Source organism: Sarcophilus harrisii, chromosome 3 (assembly GCF_902635505.1).
Source record: "Sarcophilus harrisii chromosome 3, mSarHar1.11, whole genome shotgun sequence".
NCBI lineage: Eukaryota > Metazoa > Chordata > Mammalia > Dasyuromorphia > Dasyuridae > Sarcophilus > Sarcophilus harrisii.
In genome coordinates this window covers 2,291,772-2,309,551 of record NC_045428.1, presented here as the reverse complement: position 1 = coordinate 2,309,551, position 17,780 = coordinate 2,291,772, and the positions used below count along the sequence as shown (strand labels likewise).

General features: G+C 40.1%; 1 pseudogene; it reads left to right on the top strand.

The window, feature by feature from the left end:
- The first annotated feature begins 16,306 nt into the window (after positions 1–16,306).
- Positions 16,307–17,434, top strand: LOC116422164 (annotated as a pseudogene).
- Positions 17,435–17,780: the final 346 nt, after the last annotated feature.

Sequence of the window (17,780 nt, the reverse complement as noted above, 5' to 3'; positions counted from 1 at the left end):
TTCTCAATGACATATATACAAGTTGCTCAGATGAAAAGGGTAATTGGACTAAGCAGGGGCAAGAAAGGGTACTGATAATGGGAAAGGGAATGACAGGGTTGGGAGAGCTACTGGAGTAAGGATGGCCTAATGAGGGGAGTTTCCCAGACATGGGAAAGGCATCTCGATAAGACAGTATATGATATTCTTACAGCTTGGGATGTGGAGATTCATTCTGATGTTCTATCAAGTATTCTGAAAAAGAGGAAGGGGAACTTTTGCAGAACGAGGAAAGCAGGAAAACTAGGCAGAAGTCAGTCAGGATAATTAGGGAAACTGAGTCAGGATTACATAAGAGAACTGTGGATAACATTCCACACTCTCTCTATTGAATATTCAAATAATTGAATTACCTTCCTCTAAACATCTTAGACCAAAATTTTGACCAACCCTATTAAAGCAAATAACAAACTAAAATAGAAAAATGCAGGGACTTATGGCAAGGAAGTGTTTCTCCTGAAACTTGGCAAGGAAGTGTTCCCTGATAACCCAGAGTTATTAGCATGAAACAGCATTCCTCATTTAGGCAGACACACAGGCCTCCCTGTTCAGGCCCTTTCCAGTTGGGGGGCATCTCAGCCAGACATGGACAGTTCACTGCGAGTTAGGTCTGTGGCCATTTGTGCATTTTATTCAGCCTCTGCTCGTAGTGTACTCAAGACAGACCTGCTGCCTTAAGAGGGCAGCCCAAGTCTGGCAAGGACACCAAAAAGGGAAAAAGTGGGGCTTGAGTAGCTCCATCTGTCCTCTCTCAATAGAACAGGAGCTGCTACTAGGAAACAGATTTCTGACCAGATTATGCAGTTAGACAAAGGCAGACAACCGGAAACTATAAGAGTCCTGATTTCAAAATGCTGAAATACTAATAAAGGACCTGGGGTAACAAGAGTGGAGAGACAGATCAGAGAGATTGCTAGTCCTAGGACAGGTTTCTGATTGGGGATTATTCTTTAGAAACAACCAGCAAACTGATATTTAGTATATAATGATTACATATAACCAGGTATAACATATAACCAGATTGGAAATAGCAAAGTATGACATTATTGAATTGCATTAACAGTTTCTATTGATCATTGCTCTGATCATAGGAATTAGTTACAGGAGGAAAAATGCAGGGACAGAATCCTAACATAAGCAGTTAAAATTTAACTTCCAGCAAAACAGGTTGAAATAACTTTAATTTATTTTTACTCTAGATAATTGTCCCACTCACTCTCAGAGGGTGGAGTGTTAAAACTCCCAAATAGCGATAATGATGAGTCCAAAGAATTTTACTTCAAATGACAAATTCTATTAAGCATGTTTAAGACATATCCTAAACAGATCTTTAACATAACCATATATTTATGACAGAAACAATTTGTCTCAGTAAGTTCACTTCTTTCACATCTAAGTAGATGTTCCCATAAGTGAACATTATACATACAAATCAGTTTGCTTTGAAAAATACCCAATACATAAATATATATTCCAAATTGAATATTTCCCTTTTTCAAAAGGACAAAAATATTATTTTCAGAGGCTCTTAAATGACCTAATACAGTCAATTAAAACTATCCTATATATTATATATTCAACTATAATAACTATATATTAAAAATATCCTATACAGAACGTCTTAATATCACATAAAAGAATCCAAGAGGTTCTTGAAAATATTAAACTTTCAGAAATAACATAACGTTATATTTAGGTAATTAATTTATTTCATTAAGTTCACAGATCAGCTTTCATATTTAACAGAAACATTTTCAAAAGTACAAGGAAAAACTAAATGATAGGCATAACCTCAGGATACAATCGAAAAAACTTATACAGAACACCCATTTCTACAGAAAAAAATCTGCAATTTTTAAAAAATATCCTTTAAATCTTTAGAAACAGCCTTACCAAATTATAGATCAATTAACTTAAAATTGGGCTTTTGCCAAAGCCAAGCCTCTGCAGAAAGGGCTTGAGCACACTTAGTTTGTGGAGGAGGAATTCCATTGGGCTGCTCTTCCCCCCACTCTACCTCCAAAGAGACAGGGGGAGAGAAGGGGAGCTAACCCCACCCCACCCCAGGATAATTAAGTGCTCTGGAGCAGAAGTAGCAGAGAGCAGTGGGGGCCAGTGTAAGGCAAAAGATCCCTACCCCACCAACCTTTAAAATAGAGAGTAATAAGGTGGGGATGGGTTCCTGAAGGACTTTTCCTAAGCTTCAACTTAGAAAAGTCAGATCCTAATTGGAGACACATGACCCCTTTCAAGTAAGTTAACAGAACTTCACTCCAACAAATTCTTAGGATCTTACTTTCAGAGATAACCAAATCTAGCCTGCAAAGGCAACAATAAATTTATTTCTCACAATTTAAAACTGCCCAAAAGAATACTCAGAACAGATCTGACAGGTAAAGGCAACAGTAAAATTATTTTCCACAATTTTAAAATTCATTTTAATCAGATGTTTCTCTAGCCTGAGTGCAAAGCAATTAGCATAAACTCCATTTGTTCTTCAAAAGTCTTATCTAAGGTAGCTCCATTTAAGTAGTGCCTAAATTTAAACTACCAAAGTGCCAGTTTTTTTTAAATTTAAAATTACCAGTAAATGTTAACCAATTCCCAAATTTCTTCATTTAGCAGAGCTCTGAACCAAACAAAATCACAAACAGATGCCAGACAAACAGTACATAAACACAGGGACCATGTTGTGCCATATAAGTCCTTTTTTAATGTCCTTGACCCAGTTTCCTAATTGTCCTTTAGTTACTCTGCCTCAGGTTATAATCTTTCCTTAATGTTTGATGAGATAAAGTTTTCTATCTTCAGCTATAACCATTCCTTCTTACGTTTGACAAGAGAAAGGTCTGCATTTTAGATATCAGTTAGAATATCTGTCACCTCTCCAGTACTCTCCATTGTAGTCATTGTTCTTATTATCCTATAAAATCTTGCTGTCCCAATACTCAGGGCTGGATTCTTTGACACTATAGTTTATCTAACCCTTGGGACCAACCATGTGATTCATTTGGTCCGAGTAAATCTCCATTTAATAAACTATTAAATTGATCTTTAACTCTGTCTTTTTCCCATTTTCTGGGATTTATTTTGGAGATTCCCCAGAGAGAAATTGGGAACAGAGCATGGACTAGGGTTAGAGACATTCCTGAAAGTGCTTCCATCACTCTCCACTGAAGTTCAAATCCGCTTTAAAAAAATATGCACAGGGCCTAGATACACATTGCTGTTCACAGCCTATACATTTGAGACCAGTCATTTTACCCTTTGTATTGCCTGGAGAAACTGAGCAAGACACAGATTAGAGACTATTGAAAATTTATTCAATGGAGAATATACTGGGACCACGCCGGATCCATGTTTGGTCCCTAGGCATGAATGAGACTATCCTTTCCCATAATCCACAAAATGAATCAGGTGAATTCTCAATGACATATAAGAGTGGCCTAGATGAAGAGGGTGATGAGGTGAGAATGTTACTTATAGCGAAACAATTGTGCGTGGGTGAGCCACTGGAGAAAGCAAGCCTTTGAGGGAGGCACCCCAGACATGGGGAAAGAGTCTTCATAAGACAGTATCTGATATTATTATTCTTTGAATGGGTAGACATTCTGATATTCTATCTAGTATTCTGAGAAAGAAGGAGGGAAACTTTTGCAGAACTGAGAAGCAAGAAAACTGAGGCAGGATTGAATCAGGATAATTAGAGAAACTGAGTAAGGACAATAAAAAGAACTGTCCCATAACATGTTTAATTTTCTAAAAATACTGCAGATTGAGTTTAATTGGATTTAAATTTAAAATTGGACTTTTAATATGACATGGTGACTGTATGAACTATATTCTAGAATTCTACCCATAATGGATACTTGATATGCGGCACAAAAGTTTCTATATAAGAAGAGTATAAAACCAAATGACAAATGAAAATCTATTAGCAAATGTCTCGTGCTTCAATTCCCCACCAATTGAAGACTAATTTATTGCACCCTTACAACCCTTTAGACCCATACATGTCTTATATTTTTATTTAAGATTTTGAGCCTGCTATCATCCTCAAGTCAATCTCTCATGCCGAGCAATAGATTTTCCATACCCATCGCCCCAAGTTTCAAATGAAGAAACTTTTCTTATTTCTTTTGTTTCTTTATTTCTTTGTTTCCTTATCAGCTTGTTGTTTATTTATTCCTACACCAAATAACATTCCCAATTTTGCTCTTCCTCCTTTTGTACTAGGAACATTTCACCTTCCCTTGTATTTTCCTCAGGCTTTTTCTCCTATTCTTCTACCACCTTCCCCTTCCAAATTAGGTGTTGGAAGATCATCCACCAAAGGGAAAACAAACAATTGACCTATCTTTATGTTACAAGTATTACTGAAGTAGACAGTATTTTGTAGGTTTAACAATCATATTTATTGACCATTTCAACAGGAATTCAGCAAATTAGAGCACCACTGGCAGTGTTACCCATTCACTTTTCAGAAAGAATCATGCTTTATCATTAACACCTGTGACAGCCTCTACTGTGGACTCTTGGGCAATGATGAGTGAACCCCGTGTTTTTACATTGTGAAGGCAAGGAGAGAAATAAGGGCGAAGAGGCCCTTCAAATTTAGGTTTGAGTAGTAACTGTACATGAGGGATCTGCCAGACGTCGTTAAGTAAATGCTATTTATGTATTTCCCGTAAATCAAGAAAAATGCCCACTTTGTGCAGAGTCCGGCTCCAGTGAATTTTCTCATCTGACGTACAGAAGAAGAAATCATTTCCAGATGTGGTGTCATATGTCCACCATCCTAGATGAGAAAGAGCGTTTTTCTCCTGACTGAATCTGTACAGATGGCCCAATCGCCACTCTGTCTTGTCTCCCACTCTGATTTCCCAGTAGTGTTTTCCCTGAGGTGAATTTCGTTCCTAATACCCTAAGAATACAATCAAATCTCTTGTTGTCAGCAGGTCTTGGCAGACACTTCCATACTGGACCCTCTTCAAACTCTCAGACAGGATGAGATGAGGATGGGCTGATTCAGGATCAAGAGTTATATGCCTGAAGAAAGTCCTGGCATTCCATGCCTGTAATGGAGCAGGCATGCCAGGAAATGGAAGGAAGTGCTGTCTTTGAGTACAAGTTCTTCCTTTTTCAAAGTGTCTGGCACAGCTTGATCATTTCCAAGGGCATCATGTCCAAATTCTCCTACTGAATCACTTGTTGCAGCTTTTTGTATTTGTTGGAAGAGCTTGTTCATTCTCTTCATTGATCAGGTTCCTTCTGGATGCGAACACAACCTTTTTCTGGTATTCATATTTTTCATCCATTAAGAATTGCGAATTCTGCATACTCAGAAATAGTTGTCTCTTTCTAAAGTGTAGGTGCCTCTGTGAATTGTAGCTCAATTCTTCAAGGTGTCCAGTGCAGTTTGAAATTTCTCTTTTCTTTAAGATCCTCCATATCTGTGGAGCTTCTTGCACCTGTCAGCAGCTGTCTCAAGGGAAGGACTCAGGTCCTTGTGCTCTGGGGCTGATAAGCAGGACCACAGAGGGGTTCTGGTCTTCCCCCACAGAAGAACACTTTGTCTCCATGTTGGATCACAGGTGCTCAGGCCCACCTCTTTCTGCAGCAGGTGAGGCTGGAGCATCTTGACAGTAATGCACAATCTGTCCTGCCCAGCAGCCAGTCGCCTTGTTCAATGGGCGTTTCACTGCTCTCTACACAGGCTGACGTTCTCAGTGGCCCTTCCCGCTCTGGACAAGGCCCTCTCTGCACCTCTAGTCACCCAGTCAGTGAGGTAACTCCGGCAGATGAAGCAGATGAGACCAGTCTGCAAGTTAGCAGTTAAACCTGCATGTGTGTTCCTCAGCCTCTGATTCTTCCTTTGAGGTAGGGAGAGTGCTAGGCTCTTGAGTTCTGAGCAAAAGATACTGGCACTGAGCTGTGTGAGCCTTCTTATATCCCTTCCCTGCTTAGCCCCTCTCCCCTGAACCCACCCTCAAGAAGGTGAAACTCTGTTCTTTTTGATAACATCACTCTGCTTGCTGGGCTGAGTTCTCACCTTTCTTCCTCTTCCCACACTTCAGTGTTACCATCTCTCTTGAGAAGAAAACCTTCCCTCCCTCTCCTTAGTACTTGGAAAGATCTCCTCCTTGTGTCCTGCAGCAGCATGCCTCAAGATCCCTTCGATGTGCTGATGGAAACATGGTAAGGAAAGAATCCTTCCCCCAAACAAAGCTCAGAAACTGCTTCCACCATGGCCCCTAAGGAAGAAAACAATTATCCACCGTTATCCTTCACCTTAGTTTCCTTTTTTCTCATTTAATGATTATGATTCAATACTGGATCAAGATGTTCTATATTTAAAAAATTTTTAAGGTCCTTATTTATGATTTTTCTTTTAGATATTCACAACTAGAGAGAAAATTGGCTTTTATTTCGTTCCATACAAAAGATTTGAACTGATTTTGTTGTTGTTGTTTTTTGATTGTTTTCCCTTTGGAGACTTTTTTTTTATTCACTGTTGAATAGATGAGAACTCCCACTTCTGGAAAGTGCTTCCATTCTTCCATTGCATTCATTCCATGTATTGCTCTTTTCCCATTCTACCTCCAAAGAGACCTGGGAGGAAGGGAGCTAACTGCCCCACCCCCAGGATGAACCAGGGTGTTCTGTAGTTGAAGTGCAGAGAGCAGTGGGGCCTGATTAAGAGAAAGACCTAACCCAACCTAACCTTTAAAGTAGAGAGCAATGGGTGGGGTGGGTTCCTGGGCTGACTTTTCCTGGGTTTCAACTAGAAAAAGTCAGATCCTAATTGGAGACATGACCCTTTTAAGTAACTTAAGAATTTGCTAGAAGTTCTTTTTTAAGATTCATATCCAGAGATAACCAAATCCAGCTAAAGGCAATAGTAAAATTGTTTCATCTAAAAGAATACCAGAACAGATCTGGCAGGTAAAGGCAACAGTAAAATCATTTTCCACAATTTTAAAAATCATTTTTATCAGATGTTTTCTGTAGCTTGAGTGCAAAGCAATTAGCATAAACTCCATTTTTTTCCTGGAGGTCTTATCTAGTTAAACTAATCAAGGCCAGTTTTTTTAAGTTTAAGCACAATTTTAACCAATTCCTTAAATTTCTTCATTTAGCAGAGCTCTGAACCAAAACAAAATCACAAACAGAAGACAGACAACAATACACAAAACACATGCTGGACAATGTTGTGCCATAGTTCCTTTAATGTCCTGGACCCAGGTTCCCACCATCCTATTTATTTACCTGCCTCAGGTTATAATCTTTCCTCTTAATGTTTGATGAGATAAATGTTTTCTATCTTCAGGCTATAATCATCTTTCTAATGTTTGACAAGAGAAAGGTCTGTCCATTTTAGATATCATTAGAGTATCAGTCACCTCTCTGATACCTCCCTCCATTGTGTCATTGTTCTTGTTATTCTATAAAAATCTTGTTCTGATACTTGGGGCTGATTTCTTGAAAACTAGAATTGTTCAGCCTAGGGCAAACTATGGATCCATTTGTTCCTTTGTTAATTTCCATTTCATAAACTATTAAATTGATTAAGCTCTTTTCTTTTTTTTCATTTCTGGGATTACGTTGAGCTCCCTAGAGAGGTCTTTTTGGAACTGAGAATGGGACTAGGTTAGAAACATTTCAAGCTTCCATTTTGTGCCTGGAAACAGTTGGGGATCAGTTCACACAGCCACATGCTGGTCAATGGATACTTTTGATTTGGCCAGGGAAGAGTTAGACACAATCTTAGCACGTGGATTCTCAGAATAATAGAATGCTGGCAGAATGATGGGCATTGAATTCTGAGAAGGTCATTATTCAGGACACCAGATAATACCCTCTGGTTTTGTGCATCCCAGATTCATATTAGTCTGGTTCATGTTTTGGCTTTGGTTTTGATTAGTGTCCAGCTGGACCCAGTTGTCACTACCTGTGACATAACTGTCACAGTTGTTCTATTTTAAAGGTTGGGTGTTGTAGGGATCTCTTATCTTCAAATGGAAAGACTTAAACTCGACCCCCACTGCTGTTACTTCAACTATTGGAGGATCTAGTTAATCTGAGTGGAGTTTAGTTTGGATTTCCTTCCCCTCCTCCTCCCCCATCCCCCGATTCCACTCACCTTCCACATCCCCTGCACCCCACCCTGTCTCTTTGTAGGTGGAGGGGGGGGAAAGGCAGCCACATGGAATGCTCTCCCCTCCCTGTAAACTGTTCCAGACTTTTTCTTTTTATGAAGTTGTAGCTGCTTGCCCTTGCTGAAAGCAGCAAACTGATTTATATAAATATAAGGTTATGGTAAATGCCAGTTTAGGATTTGTTATTGGAGGTAAAATTTCTTAAGTTTGTACTTAATATGTTATTGCATTTTTTTCCCTCCTGTAACTGATTTCTATAATCAGAGCAATAGTCAATAAGAAATTGTTAATGCAATTCAATTATGTCATAGCTCGCTGTTTCCAGTCTGATTATCTGTAATCATTATATCCTAAATACTTGAGCAAATAAGTATTTGGTCTGGTCATCTACTGGTTACTAGATATTGGGTCTGAATATTAAAGTTTTTTAAGGTTTGTAACTCATGAGAGGCCATATCTTGTAGTGTCCTTGTGGACCAGTCTTTCTATCTCGTACTATGGTAACTTGCCTTTGTTAGATTTGTTTTTCTTCCTAGATTTGGTCAAATTATAGTTATATTGACTTGCTCCTGGGACCTAGATCAAGCTGTGATTATCAGCCCTCCCCAGTACACCCCTCTCCCTCCCTGGACTGAGCATATTCCCCCATTTTCAGCAGGAAGCAGCTTTTGAGAACCACTGCCGGGGACGGAGCCAAGATGGCGAGAAGACACACGACTTTCTAAGCTCTTCTCTTTACCCTCTTTATCAATATTATATTGAGCCTCAAAATAGTCTTGATCAAGTAATTGTAAAGATAAGAGTAGAACAACCCACCAGCCGAAGAAAAATCTGCAGTCTCGCCAAAAGGTTGGTTCCGGGGCCAGGGGAGATCAGCGCAGACGGGGAGAGAAATTAGGTTCCGAGGAGTCTCGTCCGGGAGGGTGTAGTAATAGATCTCAGCACAGCTCGCAGCCCCTGAACTCCCCAGTACCCGGCTTTTCCTTGGGGGTAGCTGTGATCCTGCACGGCAGGAGTGACGAGCTCCAGGTTAGCCTCCAATTCGCGTGCAGTGCGGGGCTGGGCTTAAATATAGAGCTTTTCCAGGCCGATTTTGCATTGGGCAGAGACATCAGCAGAGTTCCGGCGGTTCGCGGTCTGCAGTCTGGCGGTTCGCGGTCGTCTGGCGGCCCGCGTCGTTCGTGTCTGCGGTCTGCGGTCGCCCGCGTCTGCGGTCGCTCGCGGTCTGCGTCGTCTGCGGTCTGCGGTCGTCTGTGGTCTGTGGTCTGCGGTCATTGCCACTACAGTCCCAAGAGGCTCTGGCCTGGGGGCAGTGACACTTTCACCACTTAGTCTCTAGCCTAGGGCAATCAGCAACCCACTCCAGCCATAATTTTAAGCAGTTTGATATTGGCCAGTGTTGAACCACTTCCTGTTGGGGGAAGGGAAGACTCTCACCTGAGCACTCCCCATACCTCGGAGCCGGAAATCGGTTTACATCTCTCCCTGCTCTGCAGAGGAAGCTTGGCAAACCCCTGCCTAGAGACTTACCCCTAAAGGTTTGAAAACAGCGACAAAAAGATGAAAAAGAACGATCGACAGCTTCTATGCAGAAAAGAGCAGGTCAGCAACCTGAAGAATCCTTAAACAGCAAAAATGCATCAGACTGTCCTCCTTACATGATGCTCTCATAGAAGAGACCATTAAAAGTCTCAAAAGAGAGTTAGAATAAATGGGAAAGGAAAGAGAAGCCTTTACAAGAGAGCAACAACTCCTGAAATACGAATTGGAAAAAGTAAAAAATCAGGAAAGTAAGAACTGTGAATTGAAAAAATAAAGAATTCACTAGAAAGTAGGATCTGTGAACTGGAAAAGACAAAGAACACGGCAAGAAAGTAGATCTGTGAATTGGAAAAGACAAAGAACACGCAAGAGAGTAGGATCTAGACTGGAAAAAGAAAATAAATCACTAAAAAAAAAAATTAGTGAAATGGAAAAAAATTCCACAGACCAAAACAATACATTTAAAAACTCAATTGGACATATACAGAAAGAAGTAAAAAAAGCTAAATCACCAAGCAGGTAAGGAAGCAAACAAATAAAAAGAAAGGAGAAAATTTCTCTGGTTGTAGGCCTAAAGAGATGGTTATGGAAAATCTATTCTCTCAGAGAGAGATCTACTTGAGGATGCAGAACTCAAAGATCTTCATTTAAATAAGAAACTATAAGATATGTACATGCATAAATGTGTTGTGAAAGATTGCAATAAATTAGTCCTCAACTGAATAGGAAATTGAAGCTAACATTTTGCCAAATAGACATTCTTTTTGTCATTCTGTTTTTAAACTCTTCTCCTGTAGAACTTGTGCCTATTCCAGAGCTATCCTGTTATGGAATACAACTTAGAAATTCTGATTTATACAGTCACCATGTGTCCAGGTGAGTTCATTTCAATTTAAAAATCAATTAAACTTAATCTGAAATGTTTTGAAGAAGTTGAAGGGGAAATGTCTTGGTCTAGCACGGCATGAACAGCATTGTGTATCTGAGGTTCATAATATATATATTTTTAAAAATAGAAAGGCAAAACGTAGTGAGAGAGTTTAACAGTTTGGGAGTTGGGAGTTTCACCTTGGGCAACAATGAAAGACCTTAAATGGATAACCATTAAAAAACAATAGCAACTGCTCTCAAACTATTGTGCCAAACTAAAATAGAAGAAGCTAACAATCTTCTGAGTTGAATATTCAAAAAGAAAAGAATCAGAAATTAGGTCCTTTAAAAATTTTAAAAATATAAAGACATCTTGATCCAAAGATTAATCATAAATCATGAAATGAGAGCAGGTAAACCAAGGCAAAGGGATCCCAAAGGTGGCTACTTGTTTTCTCTCATGGGAGCCTACAAGAGAAGCAGTTTAAAGAAAAAGATTTGTTTAGGGGAGGCCCTTCACCTGCTCTCCATGTCAGCACATCTGACAGGTGAGGTCTTGAGGCTTGCAAATGAGGTATATTACTGCTGAGTGAATCGCGAGGAGATCTTTGCTACCTAAAAGGTAGGTTGAGTTTTCCAAGAGATGGTAACACTGAAGTGTGGGAAGAGAAGAAAGGTGAACTCAGCCCTAACAGAGTGTTCATCAAATGACAGGAGGAATTGAGGTGCCCAGTCCCATATAATGTCCAATCTTATGTGAAGGAAGGACCAAATAAAATCAAAATTGCTTAGAACAATGCAAAGACTTATGGCAATAGTCAAGTCTCCTGCTTGATAACCCCAGATTTAATCAGCAATATACAAATATCCTTATTTCAAACTATATCAGATCCTCTGTACTCTGGGGAGCATCACTGGAGTTAGGCCTGTGGTCATTTGTGCATGACTCGTTTCTACTTACAAAGCTGCAGGCTCAGGCCAAGAAGGCTCATTCAGAGGGGCGACCTGGCTCCAGGGGAGAAAGGGAGGCTTGAGTAGCTCCACCTGTGCCTCCTAGAGGAACAGACAGGTCTGCAGAACAGACTGCATTTCTTGAGCAGTAGATTACGCACAGTTAGACCAAAGCAGGCAAAACCTCAAACTTTGAGGCCTGATATCCACCATATGTCCGCAGTAAGCTGAAGTTATGAATTAAGGACCTGGGGCACAGGAGTATAGAAACAGATCACAGAGGACTGACATTCCAAAACAGGAATCTGATTGATGTACCCAAAATTAATCCCCAAAACTGAGTCTGCCTGGCAATCCAACAGAAGAAGGGATTTCAAAGTTAAAGAATAAATCCAGGAAGTCATACTCCAATAAATTTAAGCAAAGAGTAAAAATGAAAAAGGACTGTTTAAAGGCCTTCCACTAAATCTAAACTAGTAAGATAGGGGGTAGGGCAGAAGTGCCTAAGAAAATACACCAGTTTCCCAATTTCCTCTTTATTCCTCCAGTTTTTTTTTCCTCATGAAAAGGAATAATCAAATATCCATGCCACATATAAATCATATATATATATATCTGCAAATAAACAACTAAAAATCCCTCACACATCACAGCAATAGTTACACAAGTTTAACAATTTCCATTCCACGTCGTAAAACACACAGTACTACAAATAAAATTCTAGCAATTCCACCACTTTCCCACTCCCCCATATCAGACCAAAGAAAATCAGAGCAGGGGCGATGGTTCCAAAAGCAGCTTCTGCTGAAAATGGGGAATATGCTTATCCAGGGAAAGGGCTGGCTGTAGTGGCAGGCTGATAATCATGTTTCGATCAGTCCCAGAAGCAGTCAATATAAATGTAATTTGACCAAATATAGGAACAAAAACAAATCTAACAAAGGCAAGTTAGAACAGTCCGAGATAGAAAGACTGGTCCACAAGGACAATATGAGGTGTGGCCTCTCATGAGTTACAAACCTTAAAAAACTTGAATATTCAGACCCAATATCTAGTAACCAGTCGATGACTATAACGCTACTTATTTGCTCAAGTATTGTGGAGTAATGATTACAGATGACTACTGGAACAGCGAGTCACATATAATTGAATTGCATTAATAATTTCTTATTCATGATTGCTCTGATTATAGAAATCACTTACAGAGGAAAAAATTAATAACATATTAAGTATAAACTTGAAGAAATTTTACTCCAATAACAAATCCAAACCAAATACTATAAACCTTTATATTTATATAAATCATTTTGTACATTTTAGCCAAGAACCATGAAATACAACTTGATAAAAAAGAAAAAAGTCTGAAATAGTTTAGAGGGAGGAGGAGAGCATTCAATGGTTGCCTTCCTCCTCCACCAGCAAAGAGACAGGGTGGGGTGCAGGGATGGAAGGTGAGGAATTGGGATGGGGAGGAGGCAGGGGGAAGGGTTAAACCAACCCACCCACACTAACTAGATGCTCCAATAGTTGAAGTAACAGTGCGGGTCGACCTTAAGTTCTCACTCTTAGCATAAAAAGATCCCCACCACCAACTTTAGCGCAGAAAAATCAGTGGGGGATGGGTGGGAAGATTCCCAAATTACATGTCCAGCAGAGCTGGGATTTAAAGCATAACCCTTACAATGTTACATAGGTAACAACCAGAACCAAATACAGCTGTGAATTCGCAATAATATATGAATCGCCTTCCCCTCCTATTTGGAATAATGAAGCAGCAGAGTTTTCCTCCTCTGGCCCCTGTGGCCATTATTCCCAATGGACCTTCCTAATTTCAACTGGGCCAGAGCTGAAGCTTTTCAGAAAAAGTCAGATGCTCTTGCTACATACCTACCCAATTAGAGGCACCTGACCCTTTCAGGCAAGTGTTAACAGAAATTGTAACAAGCTATTGTTCTTTAAGATCTTGTACTTAAAGATAATTCACTTAGCCTGCATAGGCAACAGTAAAATTTATTTCCAAATTTAGAATCATCTTTAAAATTCTAATCTAATGTTTTCTCCAGCTGAATTCATTGTTGAAATAACTAATTTCAAATGTGAATATTGTTCCCAAATTTAACAGAGCTCCTAAATTAACAAAATATAAAACAAATCACACAGAACACAGAGCTCACTCTAGACTGTCCAGCAGTCAAAGTCAGTTCCTGACTGCCCTAACTCCCAAAAATCCAAACGGAGGCTCCCGTGTTTTTCGTTGTTCTTGTTACAGCATACAGATAGTGTCTAAAAAATACCCAGATTTATACTCTGGAATGCCCAGAGGTGTGCCAACTGCCACACTGACCCAGATGCGTCTTGGGAGACACTCAGGTAGTGACAACTGTGTCCAGCTGGACACTAATCAAAACCAAAGCCAAAACATAGACAGACAATAACAGATCTGGGATGCACAAAACCAGAGAGTATTATCTGGTGTCCTGAATAATGACCTTCTCAGATTTCAATGCCCATCATTCTGCCAGCATTCTATTATTCTGAGAATCCACGTGCTAAGATTGTGTCTAACTCTTCCCTGGCCAAATCAAAAGTATCCACTGACCAATGTGGTCTCTACTGAGATGAGATCCCCAACTTATTCCAGGCCCAAAATGGAAATTTGAAAATGTTTCTAACCCCTAGTCCCATTGTCAGTTCCCAGAATCTCTTTGGGGAGCTCCAACATGTAATCCCAGACAAATGGAAAAAAGAGGTTAGAGGTCAGTTTAATAGTTCATGAAATAGAGAGATTAACTGGGACCAAATGGATCCATACTTGGTCCCTGGACTGAACGAAACTATAGTTTCAAAAAATCCAGCCCCAAGTATCAGAACAGCAAGATTTTTATAGAATAACAAGAACAATGACACAATGGAGGGAGGTACCAGAGAGGTGACTGATATTCTAATGATATCTAAAATGGACAGCCCTTTCTCTTGTCAAACATTAAGAAGGAATGATTATAGCCTGAAGAAAGAAACCTTTATCTCATCAAACATTAAGAGGGAAAGATTATAAACGAGGCAGAGTAACTAAATAGGACAATTGGGAACCTGGGTCAGGACATTAAAAGGGACTATGGCACAACATTGTCCATGTGTTTTGTGTATTGTTTGTCTGTCACCTGTTTGTGATTTTGTTTCGTTCAGAGCCCTGCTAAATGAAGAATTTTGGGAATTGGTAAAAATTTATTGGCAATTTTAAACTTAAAAAAAAACTGGCACTTGATTAGTTTAACCTTAGATAAGACCTCTGGAGAAAAAAATGGAGTTTATGCTAATTGCTTTGCACTCAAGCTAGAGAAAACATCTGATTAAAATGATTTTTAAAATTGTGGAAAATAATTTTACTGTTGCCTTTACCTGCCAGATCTGTTCTGAGTATTCTTTTGGGCAGTTTTAAATTGTGAGAAATAATTTTACTGTTGCCTTTGCGCGCTTGGGATTTACACTTTGGAAGTGAGATCTTAATAATTTGTAAGTTCTAACTTATACTTAAAAGGGGTCAGTGTGTTCCAATTAGGATCTGATTTTCTGTTGAAACCCAGGAAAGTCTCAGGGAACCCACCCCCAACCAATACTCTGTACTTTAAAGGTTGTGTGGGGTAGGGATCTTTTGTCTTAACCTGGTCCCCACTGCTGTCTGCTACTTCAGCTACAGGGCACCTAGTTATCCTGGGAGTAAGTAGCAAATTTCCCTCCTTGTCTCTCGGAGGTAGGATGTGGAAGAGCAGCCACATGGAATGCCAAATGCTAAAGGAGAGAATGGAAGCACTTTCAGAACTGGGAGCTCACCAGTTCCAGCAGTGAACAAGAACCAAAGGGGCAAATAAATCAAAAACAACAACAAGAAATCAGTCTCAAATTCGTAGCAGAAACCGAAGAGTTAGCCAATTTTCTCTCTAAGTTGAATATCTAAAAAGAAAGGAATCATAAATAAGGACCTTAAAAAATTTTTTTTTTAAAATATAAAGACATCTTGATCCAGTGATTGAATCATAATCATGAAATGAGACAAAAAGGGGAAACTAAGGGGAAGGGATAGCAAGGGTGGATAATTGTTTTCTTCATAAAATAAGGGTGGAAGCAGCTCTGGAAAAGACTCGTTTGGTGAAGTGACCTTCCTTACCATAAGCTCAGTCCTCAGCACATCAGAAAGGTGATGTTTTGAGGCTTGTATGTTACTGCTAAGGGACACAAGGAGGAGATCTTTCCAAGTACTAAGAGGAGGGAAGGAGTTTTCTTCTCAAGAGATAGTAACACTGAAGTGTGGGAAGAGAAGAAAGGTGAGAACTCAGCCCTGAAGCAGAGTAAGGGAGTGTTATCAAAAGACAAGAGTTTTCACCTTGTTGAGGGTGTAGTTGAGGGTGGGGCTAAGCAAGTGAAGGGATATAAGAAGGCTCACACAGCTCAGTGCCAGTATCTTTTGCTCTCAGAGCTCAAAGGCAGGAGTTAGCACTCTCCCTACCTGAAAAGGAAGGAATCAGATTCTGAGGAACACACATGCAATTGTTTAATTGCTAACTTCCAGACAGGCCTCACTTGCTTCCATCTGCCAGAACTACCTCACTGACTGGGTGACTGAGAGTGCAGAGAGGGCCTTGTCCAGGGCAGGGAAGGGAGCCATCACATCAGCCTGTGCAGAGAGCAGGAACCACTCAAAGCCAGGTTGTTGAGCAGGAACCGGCAGACTCTGCACCATTGAGAAGATGCTCCAACCTCACCTGCTGCAGAAAGAGGTGGGCTCATACCTGTATCAACATGAAGAACAAGAGATGTTCTTCTGTGAGGAAGACCAGAGTGTCCTCTGTGCTTCCTGCTTATCAGCCCTGGTTAAGGACCACCAAGTCCTTCCCTTGGAGACAGCTGCTGACAAGTGCAAGAAGAAGCTCCACCAGATATGGAGGATCTTACAGAAGAAAGAAGAGAAATTTCAAACTGCACTGGACACCTTGAGAAAGAGACAGGCACAATTCAGAGAGCAGACCTACACTTTGAAACAATCAGCTATTTCTGAATATGGCAAAATTCACCAATTGTTATGGGATGAAGAATATCAATGTCTGGAAAGTCTGGGGCAGCAATCCAGAGACAATGTGGTCAACCTGGAGGAGAAGGAGCACAAACTGACCCAACAAATCCAGAATGTACGACAAATGGTATTCCAAGTAGAGGAGAATTTGGACATGATGCCCTTGGAAATGACACAGGCTAAAGCAGATACTTTGAAAAAGAAGGAAGAACTTGTATTCCAAAGACCAGCACTTCCTTCCATTTCCTGGCCTACCTGCCCTGTCACAGGCATGAGAGAAATGCTCAGGAGTTTCCACAGGGACATAACTTTTGATCCTGAATCAGCCCATCCTCATCTCATCCTGTCTGAGGATTTGAAGAGGATCCAGTATGGCAGCATCTGTCAAGACCTGCCTGACAATAAAGAGAGATTTAAGTCTAGCCTTGTGGTTCTGGGAGCCCAGAAATTCACCTCTGGCAAACACTATTGGGAAGTGGAGGTGGGAGACATGACAGAGTGGGAACTGGGCATCTGTAAAGATTCAATCAGGAGAAAGGGAATTATTTCCTCCTCATCTGAGGATGTAGGCACTGGCTTCAAGACTGGAAAGGGTTGTCAATGCAGCTCACCTCTTGACAAAGTGGGCATTTTTCTTGATTATGAAATGAGATATGTAGCATTTTATGATGTCATAGATGGATCCCTGATCCACAGTCTCTCAGACATAGCTTTTGAAGAGCCCCTTTGCCCTTACTTCTGTGTTTTCCTTTCCAATGATGAGAGTACCCTTGGTTCACTCATCATTTGCCCTAAGAGTCCATAGTAGAGGGCTGTCACAAGAGCAAATTATTACATACTCATGAAAACTAATGAATTATGCAAGTGACACTCATTTCTTTGAATTCCTATTGAATGCCCATAAAGTGATTATTTAAACCTAGAAAATACTGCTACCATAAAAGGACAGGTCATTTTTTTCCCTGTGGTGGATTTTCCACACCAAATTGGAAAGGAGGCTAAGAGGCTAGTAGAAGAGGTAAAAAGGCCAGAGGAAAGAAACAGGGAAAGAAAAGTTCCTAGTACTAAAGAGGAAGAACAAATTTAGATGCTAAATGAGTATTGAGGAATAAACAAATCACCAAGCAGGTATGTAGCCAAAACAAATAAAA